The 11,715-nt window shown below is 45.9% G+C and overlaps 1 protein-coding gene across 12 annotated transcripts in view; it reads right to left on the bottom strand.

The window, feature by feature from the left end:
- KCTD6 (potassium channel tetramerization domain containing 6) overlaps positions 1–11,715 on the bottom strand; it is a 57,881-nt gene that overhangs the window by 3,092 nt on the left and 43,074 nt on the right. For 5 of the 12 annotated variants that reach the window (XR_009505906.1, XR_009505904.1, XR_009505907.1 and 2 more), the window contains one exon: positions 8,398–11,417. The exons of 1 other annotated variant lie outside the window; for it this stretch is intronic. The gene's annotated coding sequence lies outside the window, so the exon portion shown is untranslated. Of the gene's footprint in view, positions 1–2,099; positions 3,612–4,130; positions 5,187–6,628; positions 6,818–7,027; positions 7,191–8,397; positions 11,418–11,715 lie in introns of those variants that run through there. 6 more of the 12 variants (XM_059940048.1, XM_059940049.1, XM_059940051.1 and 3 more) reach the window with 6 other exon arrangements.

Raw genomic sequence — 11,715 nt, 5'->3', positions numbered from 1 at the left:
TTTCAGCTATATAAACTAAACACCTTAGCAAAAGCATTAAAAACCATAAACCTCCAAGACACCGGTATCTCTTTCCAGGAGAAATATGTCAGAATGGCAGCTCTTTTGTAAAATAGAAAAACTAATTATACTTTTAATAACGATACATTTCATTTTGTACAATAATCAAAACAAATAGAAAACAGTTAAATGCCAAACCATTAAAGCACAACGGGGGGCAAAAAGAACCTTACAAATCTGAGAGTCAGTCAGCTGGCACCTATGGAGAGCCAGTCTGAAGACACTGATACACACCTAGATACTAATGATGCCAGTTTGAATTTACTTTTATCTAGAATTCAAAAGCACTTTAACAGTTTCCCAGCTACTGAATTGCTTTAGTCAGTTCTCCCTCACACACATCATTCCCCAAATCACCCGGCAAAGCAAACTCCAGAGCAAATTTCAAAAGCTTTGGCAAGAGACAGTAAGAAACATGGAGTTATCGGTATTTATCCAGGAAAAGCACTGTTTTGTTTGTTTGTTTGTTTTTTGTTAACGTGGTCTTTGCACAGATTCACTTTCCCCACTTTTAGAGGAATCTGGCACACTAATTCCCAGAACAGGCCCTGGCTACAGAAGATCACAAAGGCTCTTTCTCAAAAGGTCACTCAGGCATGTAGAGAACATTTGCATAGCACAGCAGGGGCTGAAATCAGAGCCTGAAGCATCTATTTCTCTACCTTGCAAATTCTTCAAAGCAAACAAGCTAAAATGTGGACCAGACAACGTGGGTTCAGTTTTTATTCTCCACACTCAGCAGCTGGATATAGATAGGTCTCCACATGGTACAGGGTGAGAAATGGAACAAATGTCAAATTCAGGGCTGTTGTGACAACCTTTCATTCCTCTGACTTGCTTCATAAACAGTATTTGAAGTAACAGAACCAAGAAACACGTTTTACCAATTTGTATTACGAGCACCTGATTGAGTTACTGATCCAACAGACAGATCAGTAGATCAGCAACTGAGCGATTTAAAAGGCCAGTCATCCAAAAGTTCTGGTAAGATGCCCATCTTTGGCATTTTCCCATCACCTGAAGTATTCGTTACTGACAGCCTCAAAAATAATTCAGTCAACCAACATTTACTGGAGAGTAGAGCGAGGAAAGGTATGGTCCTTGCCCTCGTGGAGCTTTCAATCCATGAAGAAAGGCAACATGCAGCAACTGAAGTACAGGATAATATTCAAAAGTACTATATAAGGGCTTCCCTGGTGGTGCAGTGCTTAAGAATCCACCTGCCAATGCAGGGGACACGGGTTCGAGACCTGGTCGGGGAAGATCCCACATGCCGTGGAGCAGCTAGGCCCGTGAGCCACAACTACTGAGCCTGTGCTCTAGAGCCTGTGCTCCGCAACAAGAGAAGCCACCGCAATGAGAAGCTCGCGCACCGCAACGAAGAGTAGCCCCTGCTTGCCTCAACTAGAGAAAGCGCACGTGCAGCAACGAAGACCCAACCCAGCCAAAAATGAAAACAAACAAACAAACAAAAAGTACTATATAATAGATGGCCTGGCAGAGACCTGAGCGAAGGAAGACGCAGAACCATTCCAAACGTGAAAATGGAGGACTTCCGGGAAGAGCTTACTCAGTGGAGCTCTGCAGGCATATTAGGACAACCTGAAAAGGGATTCTAGAATAAAGAAACAATTTAAGTAATGGGCGGGGGCGGGGGGGGGAGTGTCCCCCCAACATTCCCGATACAGTAGCAGAGCGTGAATAACTATCCCCCTTTTAGAGATGCAAAAGAGAGAACCGGCAGATTAAGAGACTTGCTCAAGTCCCCACAGCTAGAAAGTAAACTAACAACTGAACAAGAGCTTGGGTTTCCTGACTCCTAGTCCAGATCTTTCCATAAAATCCCTCCTCGGATAGAAACTGCAAGAATAGAATCCAAGAAATGAGAAATCGAAAGGATTAACTTAAAACACCCCTACAGCCATCTATTAACCCTATCCACCTAGTAGGGATTTATTTACAAATTTAACAGTAACTCAAAGTGAGCAATCATAATGGGTTTGTAAAAATTCCCCTGAAGCAAAATAGCAAGAACCTACTCACTAGTGTAATTGAAGGCTGCTATCCTCTGTCTTTTCTTTTTTTTCTTTAACTTATTTATTTTATTTATTTTATTTTTGTCTGCATCGGGTCTTCATTGCTGTGTGTGGGCTTTCTCTCTAGTTGCGGTGAATGCGGGCTACTCTTTGTTGTGGTGCGCGGGCTTCTCATTGCAGTGGCTTCTCCTGTTGCGGAGCACGGGCTCCAGGCGCGCAGGCTCAGTAGTTGTGGCTTGCGGGCTCTAGAGCTCAGGCTCAGTAGTTGTGGTGCACGGGCTTAACTGTTCCGCAGCATGTGGGATCTTCCCAGACCACAGCTCGAACTCATGTCTCCTGCATTGGCAGGCAGAATCTTAACCACTGCGCCACCAGGGAAGCCCTGTTCTCTGTCTTAAGTGAAGTAAAGAACTCCACTCCATGAATATCCGAATGGTAAGAAATGGGAGACCAAAGACAAGTAAAAAAACAGACATCATCAAAGTTACAGCTGTTAAGCAAGGACTGTCCACTATTAATCCTTTTTTTTTTCTTTTTTACTGCTAAATCAAAACAAGATAACTTTTTGAGCAAACACACACACACACACACATTAGATGATGCCCCTGAACCTGTTCCACAGCAAAAGCCAAGGTTCTGTTCCAGTACAAAGATGTAATAAAACCTCAAACTTAATAATTCAGGAAAGCAATTATGGGAATCTATATAAGCCCATGTTTCTTAAAAAGTACCCAAAAGCCTCCCGTCATTTGTGTGTAAGATACATCAAAATAAAATGAAGTTACTATTAGTCACTTCCAATAACAACTACTAAACTATCCCCCCAAATCAAAACGTTCACTAAAAAGCTCTAAGGGGAAAAAATAGTATTGATTAGTTTAAATTTTATCTCTGCACCTTACTTCTAAACATCCTCTGTGAAGATGCTCAGATACAGCAAGAAGCAAACCAAAAAAAAGCAAAGAGATTCCTGGTCAACCAATAGCTGGATAATCTGACCTCTGAATTGATGACTATTAGGACCGTCTCAGAGACAATGCAGATGAATGAAATAAAACATAATGCAAAAGAATTTCCGGAATAGCTTCAATTTCTAAGTCATTTTCCAGAGCTGCTAACAATTAGAAAATGATTCATTTGCTTTTCATCTTCTCTCCCTTCTGGCACTCTCCAGTGGAGGGCTTAATGAGAAATTAAAGGACCACAAGACAGGCAGCTGAAGGAAGATCTTGAAATGGGCATCAAATGGGCCTGTTTTACTTGATGAAGACAAAGAAAAATCCAACATTTCAGAAAATTGTCCAGGAATGGAGATTATGAAGGTAACAATGAAAAACATTTTCCTTTAAAGTGACTTTCCTTACTAACAATCATTTTAAACAACAGTGAATGCAGCCAAGCACAAACAATTGTAAAGTTCAAAGACAGACATCTGACCCTTTAAAATCAGCTCACCTGAAAAGAGCTGACCTTTGGTGCAAATAAAATACATGTGGAAACAACCAGCTGACCGTTCCCAAAGAATGTAAAGCAGTACTGAAAATTATGACTAATGTACAAATTCTGACAGTGTAATGTTAGCAGATAATTACATTAAGGAAAACACACACACACTCAAGAATTTATAAAAGTCTTAAAAGAAATCGCTAAGAATTTTCCACAGTAGCAAATGTGAAAAATGCACAATTCAACAAGTTAATGGCTTAAAGAATAGCATAAGAACACCTGAAAGTCATTCTCCTCACCACTGCAGAACTCAATTACAGGCTTCATGGTTATGATGAACTAATTTAACACAAATATTCTGGGTTTATCATTTCTGCTACAGACTAAGAATTCTCCGGGCTAAAAGTCCTGCTCCTACATAATAACCTATACACTGCAATACACACCTCCAAACTTGAATAAATAATAAAAATGTATAACTACCGCCTTCCCAAAGTTTCCAGGTAGCCCTTTTAAAACGCCTTCCTACTGAAATCTTTGTGTCTGGCATTCAGAAAAGAAGACTCAATAAATTCCACCTATACATACCCTCAGAATTACCTTTGTGCTGAATTTCTCTGTTCTTGAAATGTGGGAGTTTGAAAGTGAAATACTTTTTATAGTAACTAGTTCAGCGACATCTAAAGGAGTCTTTTGGGTTAACATTCACATACAAGGTGGCATAGGTAGCCAGGCGCACAAGGGGAATGTGATTATGGTGTTAGGTTACCCCAACCATAACCACTGCAGAAATGGATTGTTTTGTCCGAAAACTAATCCTTCTGTGGTCTAGGAGAAAGGCGCTCTACGTTGAAAAGTGACTTTAATACTAAAGAGCTGTCACAAACAGTCACAAAACCATAAAATTCCTCTTACCCCCAGTTTCTGTAAAATAAAACGGAATAATAGCACCTTCCCAAAAGTAATTATACCACTTGGGCACAACACAAAGGCAACAACTGGCCTACAGGGTAACAGATCCAGACTAGAATTCTAAAGTCACAGGCAGGCCAGCGCAGAAGAAAGAGAACTGGTCACCAGTGAGGATGTGTATCCCAAGTCGGCTCCATTACTAATTATGAGACTCTGAGTAAATCACTCTTTATGCCCAGCTGCTTCTTGCAGAAAAGAAAATGAGATCATGAATCAAAAAACATTGGTAGGACTTCCCTGGTGGCGTAGTGGTTAAGAATCCACCTGCCAGTGCAGGGGACACGGGTTCGAGACCTGGTCCGGGAAGATCCCACATGCCGCAGAGAACTAAGCCCGTGCGCCACAACTACTGAGCCTGCGCTCTAGAGCCTGTAAGCCACAACTACTGAGCCCATGTGCCACAACTACTGAAGCCCGTGCGCCTAGAGCCCGTGCTCCGCAACAAGAGAAGCCACCGCAATGAGAAGCCCGCACACCACAAGGAAGAGTAGCCCCTAGGGCTTCCCTGGTGGTGCAGTGGTTGAGAGTCTGCCTGCCAATGCAGGGGACACGGGTTCGAGCCCTGGTCTGGGAAGATCCTACATGCCACAGAGCAACTGGGCCCGTGAGCCACAACTGCTGAGCCTGCGCGTCTGGAGCCTGTGCTCCGCAACAAGAGAGGCCGCGACAGTGAGAGGCCCGCGCACCGCGATGAAGAGTGGCCCCCGCTCGCCGCAACTGGAGAAAGCCCTTGCACAGAAACGAAGACCCAACACAGTCAAAAATAAATAAATTAGTTAATTAAATAAATTAAAAAAAAAAAAAAAAGAGTAGCCCCCGCTCGCCGCGACTAGAGAAAGCCTGCGCACAGCAGCGAAGACCCAACGCAGCCAAAATAAATAAATATATTTTAAAAAAACCACACTGGTAAACTGACAAGTATCAAACAAATGTGAAAATACTAGTGGCAGTACCATAAATAAAATTTCTGTGGTAAATTGAGAAACTTGAGAGTGTGAACACAAGTAATTTAGAGCACGGGCATGGAGACAGGGCATACATGGAAGAGAAGGCCTCTTAATCTGCTTCCAGTCTCCCCGACACCATCCTCCTTTCCCCCGAGCTCCAGAAGGGAGAACTACAGGTAAAGGGAAGCATCTGGCTTCCACAGAGACCACCAGACATCTGAGCTCTTCATCACAGAAGCAACTTCTCTAAAGCATGACTCAGGATTATCTCCAAGGTAAAACCAATCCAAATAAATATGTGTATTCCATTTTAAACAGACTCCAAATATCAAAATCCAAGACACACTGAGGGATTCATAGAACCCTAGAATTCCTTTATGCAGTAATGCTTTAAAATATGATTTATGAAAATTCAAATCACACAAACCTTAGAAATGGCATCTATGGAGGTCCCTGACCACTCAATCCTTAATATCTACGGTGTTATACAAAATGAAGTATTAGTATGGCCTGATAGTTCTCAGCCAAAGGGCAAGTTCTCTCAACCTGCCAACCATGCAGGTAAAAAGATTTTCCTTTTCCTAGCTACACATCTGTTCATTTGAAAACATCTCAATCTTGGGCTCAGTCCTGTGTTAAATGCTGGCCCCTCCCTTCTTTCCTATCTTGGGATCATTCATGTACCTAGGTATTTGTGACGGCAAGAAAATGAACATGCCAAGGGGAAAGAGTAAGGGACACTTAGGCTACCCCACACATTCTTAGCCAAACCAGGTCACCCCGGGTCTCTTGACCACTCAAACCTCTTCTATCACAAAGCTCTAAAACTGGAATTATCAACTTGTCCTAGAACTGGTATACTTGCAGAAACATAACTTCAGCAGAATATCCAAACAGGATCTCTGTTTCATTTCTCGAGTCCCACCCCCCAGACACAGCCTCCACCACTGACAGCCCGGCAGGTGCTTCAGGGGCTCCCCCTTTCCACGGCCATTTATCACCTCTGACATCCAGCATTAAAAATGCCCTGACACACACAAATCTGAGCATAAAGAACTCAGCTGGAGTCAGTCTCTTTGGGGCGGAAAATCCCCTAAGGCGTAGGCTTTAAATTAAGGCAAACGGTGGCCAATAAGCACCACCCCAAACAATCATTTTCGAGCAAACCTCGAGGTGCTCCCGTCCGGGCCGGGCTTCGCTGTTGCCCGCAGGCGGAGTCCCCCGCCCCGATCCGGCCCCGGCGTGGGACGGGAGATTCTCAGGGCCTGGAAGAGGGCACGCACCCGAGCCTGGAACCCGGGTCCGCCGAACCCGCACGTCCCCCCCCGCCCGGGCGGGGCCCGGAACCTCCGCCCAAGACCGGCCCCCGGCCGCAGCCAGCCCGCCGCGGGCTTGTGCCAGCCCCGGAGCGCGCCGCCCGGGCTCCCCACGGTCCCTTCAGTGCGGCCCCGCCGCCGCCCGGATTCTCCTCAACCCCGCTCCCCGGGCCGCTCCGCGCGGGCTTCTGCTAGTGCCCGGCCCTCCCGAGCCGGGCCCCCACGCCGTGGGCCCGCCCCTACTACTCACTGCGCTGCGGCAGCTGTGGTGGCCGGTCCGGGAGACGCCGGCGGCCGGAGAACGAGAGAGCGTGGACGAGTGAGCCCGCGCCCGGCGGCGACAGTGGCGGCAGAAGGGACGACTGAGCCCGCGCCCGGAGTTGCGGCTCCTGCCGCCCGGCGCGGGCGGTGCCTTCCCAGCCGAGACGCGGCGCCACGAGCGCAGACGCCCCCTAACGGCGGCGTGGGATGCTGGCCGGAGGGCCAAGCGGCCAGAGCAACTCAATCAGGCGTAGCCTGGGCGCCTAGGTCAGACCGGCTCCGCAGCAGCCCCGAAGCCCCGCCCCGACGCCCCAATCGAGCCCCTGAGGCTCCGCCCAGAATCCGCCCGACGTCCCGCCTCCGCCTGCAGATTGGGATCAGCCCAGACCCCGGCAGTTTTCGCTAAGTTCTCAGGCCTAGGGTCCCCACAGTTGTTTCTCTTGTCATTTCACGAACTCTCATGGGGCCCCGAGAACTCCCATGTTCCAGGCCTGGAGAGTAAAGCGGTCACCAAGAGGGAGGGGCGTCCTAATGAGAGGAGAAAACAGAAAAGACCCAAGGAAACAGCCAGTAGCCAAAATAATGACAAGTTATGATTATAAATGTTGGGAGGTACATGAATCAGATGGAGAATAAGGGGAGGGGACCTCTGCTTCAGATACAGTGGCTATGGAAGATCTGGACTCCGGGACTGTGGCCAGAGCACCTCCCGGCCTTGTCTTCTGTGGGATAGGTAGTAAGGTCACCTCTCCAGCCTTGTCGGGGAGTAGTGAAAGGCAGCGAGGTGGGGAGAAGGGCAGAGTGACTTCAGCAGAGGAAACGACTAGTGCAAAGGCTCTGAGGCCTGAAGGAGCCGGCCCTAGATGAAGCTGGCGCCGCTACCGCCACGAAGGAAGCCAAGGCTGCAAAGAGTGGGGAACTACCTAAAGTCTCAGAGCTAATGGGTCTCCAAGCATAGACTGTTTCCAAATCCCATTCACTTCCTGCTAACCAGATCTCCAACCCTTTCCAGGTGGGACCAGGTATGTGATGTTGGTATTTGCCATTTCCCCTTCAGCAGGAATAACCACTTGCCTTGGAAACTCACCTGTGCTTCATGGCTGCGATTGCGTGAGCTGCCTCTGGGGTTTAACTTTTATCTGCAGGATCATCACAGTCATATCTGATACTTGGTTTTTCTCTGAAAACTCAATACGTTAAATAAATGACATATGCTTCATCAACATAACTGAGTGCTACATTATCATACTCAAAAAGACTAGGTGAGGATACAGGGAAATGTGTGTGAAAATAAGCAGTGCACAAAATGGTATACATGGTATAATCCTAATTTTATTTTTAAAAATGTAAATATACACAGGCAAAAATTTTGATGGAAATACACGAAATCACTGATCCTAGTTCTAGGCAGTATGATGGGAATATTAGTGACTTACTACTTCCAAATGTTCTTCTGAATTTTCTATATTTTCTAGAATGCACGGATGCTGAATTTATAATCAGAAAAATACGAGTTTTATTTTTTACAGAAGAAAGGTAATGCTGAAAGTACCCAACACAGATCTCCAGGATTTGGTGCCACTGAAAATCCAAAATTGCCCCTGGCTTACTGGTGTCCTTGGAGGAGTCATTTCTCCTCTCGGGGCTTCTATTTCCTCAACTAAAAACTGAGAGGAATTAATTTTGTCAGTGGTTTTCTCAGAACAATTCCTACACATCTCAAAGTTTTTAATACTATTGTAAATTATATTTTCAAATTTGTGTTTTATAACCTATTGATGGTTATTGAAATGTAGTTCATATTATATAATAATCTTATATCCAGCAAACTCTTTTTTAGTTCTAATTTAGTTCTAGGAAGTTTACAGGCTTTCTTGAATTTTCTATGTAAGTAGTTATAGAGTCTGTAAGTAATAACATTTGGTATCTTCCTGTCCAGTCTTTATTTCCTTTTCCTTATTTTACTGCACTGACTAAAATCTCCAGCACAATGTTGAGTAACAATGATGATAGTGACATTTTTATCTTGTTCTTGACTGCTTCTAATATGGCACCATTAAATATGGTGTTTCTTGTAGATTTTTGGTAGATACCCTTTATCAAAGTAAGGATGTACCATTCTGCTTTATTATGAATGGGTGTTGAATTTTATCAAATGTGAGATTTTCCCCCCTAATGTAATTAATTACAACCATGGATTTTACTATAACCCATCCATGCATTCCTTGATGATGTGCTTTTTTTTCCAAAATAGTGCTGGATTTCATTTGCTAATAATTTAGAGTTTTTGTGTCCATATCTATGAATGAGATATGCCTACTATTTTCCTGTCTTATTCTCTCTTTGTCTGATTTTGCTATCAAAGTTACATGAGCCTCATAAAATAAGTTAAGGGGGGACTTCCCTGGTGATCCAGTGGTTAAGAATCTGCCTTCCAATGCAGGGGACGTGGGGTTCAATCCCTGGTTGGGGAACTAAGATCCCACATGCCGCAGGGCAGCTAAGCCCATGCACCACAACTACTGAGCCCGAGCGCTCTTGAGCCCGCGTGCTGCAATGAAAGATCCGCGTACTGCAACAAAGATCCTGCGTGCCGCAACTAAGACCCGACGCAGCCAAATAAATAAATAAATAAATAATTTTTAAAAAAATAAATTAAGGAATCGGTGTCTACTCACTAGAGCAGCTTCTATAAGATTGGGGTTTTTCTGTGGTTTAGATTTTCTATAGGATTCTCCTGTAAACCATCTTGGTTTGGGGCTTGGGCGTAGAAAGTGTTTACCCTTATATACCGACCCACAGCTTTCAATCTGACCTTAGGGGCCCACTTCTCCACCTGCATAGCTCTTGTGGGGCCACCAGAAAACTCCTTGTTGTTGAATCCGAAAGACACTCCTCAGATCTCCTCTCAGGCCTCCCTGCAGTGATATCACTGACCACACTCTCCTAGGGACAACCTCTTCCCCGAGCCCTGTTCTAGTTTTCCTCCTTCCTCTTAGACTCATGGAGATGCTCCTCCTCTTGCTTTACCCACTCCTTATGCCCAGGTTTCTGGCCAAGGCCATACTCTCTTCTCCATCTACTCCTCCCTGTGGACTGGCTCAGCCACCTCTGTGGATTCCATTCTTGTCTCTAAGCCCAAAGATTCCCAAATCCATAATTCCAGACCTACAGATGCTGCATTTCCTAAAGCCCCTACTATGTGCCAGGCACTATGCTAAGTGCTTTTATCCTCTGGATCAGTCCTCTATTGCTGCATCATAAGTTGTCCCAAAATTTAGGGACTTAAAACAACAAACCTTTCTTCCTTTTTTGGCTGCACCACGCAGCTTGGGGGATCTTAGTTCCCCGACAAGGGATTGAACCCAGTCCCAGGCACTGGAAGTGCCAAGTCCTAACCACTGGACCGCCAGGGAATTCCCAACAAACGTTTCTTTTTTTTGTTTTTGTTTTTTTTTTTTTGGCTGCTTGCAGGCTTTCTCTAGTTGTGGCGAGCAGAGGCTACTCTTCGTTAAGATGCTCGGGCTTCTCATTGTGGTGGCTTCTCTTGTTGCGGAGCACGGGCTCTCGGCGCGTGGGCTTCAGTAGTTGTGGCACGTGGGCTCAGCAGTTGCGGTGCGCGGGCTCAGGGTGCAGGCTCAGTAGTTGTGGCACATGGGCTTAGTTGCTTTGCGGCATGTGGGATCTCCCCGAACCAGGGATTGAACCCGTGTCCCCTGCATTGGCAGGAGGATTCTTTTTTTTTTTTTTTTGGCAGGAGGATTCTTAACCACTGCACCACCAGGGAAGTCCCCCAACAAACGTTTCTTTTCCTTTTTTTTTTTTTTTATAAATTTATTTATGTATTTATTTATTTTTGGCTGCGTTGGGTCTTCGTTGCTGCGTGCGGGCTTTCTCTAGTTGCGGAGAACGGGGGCTACTCTTTGTTGCGGTGCTCGGGCTTCTCATTGTGGTGGCTTCTCTTGTTGCAGAGCACGGGCTCTAGGCGCACAGGCTTCAGTAGTTGTGGCACGCAGGTTCAGTAGTTGTGGCACACGGGCTTAGTTGCTCCATGGCATGTGGGATCTTCCCAGACCAGGGATCCAACCCATGTCCCCTGCATTGGCAGGCAGACTCTTAACCACTGAGCCACCAGGGAAGTCCACCAACAAACGTTTCTTATCTCAGTTTCTGAAGGTCAGGACTCTGGAAGCAGATTAGGTAGGTAGCGGATCTTGCAGTCTAGATGTCAGCTGGGGCTGCAGTCAGCTGAAGGCTTGGCTGGGGCAGGAACATTTGCTTCAAGCTCACTCATGTAGTTTTTCGCAGAATGCAGTAGCTCCTCTTCACATGAGCCTCTCCTGACAACCTGGCAGCTGGTGTCCCCCAGAGCAAGCAATCTAAGAGAGAAGCCACAATGTCTCTTATAACCCAGCCTTGAAAGTGACATACCCATAGTCTCCTGGTCTCACAGACCAACCCTATTGCAGTGTGGGAGGGTACCACACGTGGACCTGAATACCAGGAGGCAGGGTCATTAGGGGTGATCTTGGAGGCTTCCCACCACACCCCCACAACTGTGAAGATGACCCACATCATCCCATGAATACAGGTGAGAAAATGAAGGCAAGGAGAGGTGAAGTCGGTGATCAAGGCCACTCAGCCAAGTCTGAGAAGAGATCTGAACACAGCTCTGCT

This window comes from Balaenoptera ricei, chromosome 11 (assembly GCF_028023285.1).
Source record: "Balaenoptera ricei isolate mBalRic1 chromosome 11, mBalRic1.hap2, whole genome shotgun sequence".
Taxonomy (NCBI): domain Eukaryota; kingdom Metazoa; phylum Chordata; class Mammalia; order Artiodactyla; family Balaenopteridae; genus Balaenoptera; species Balaenoptera ricei.
This window is presented reverse-complemented; position numbering and strand designations above follow the sequence as displayed.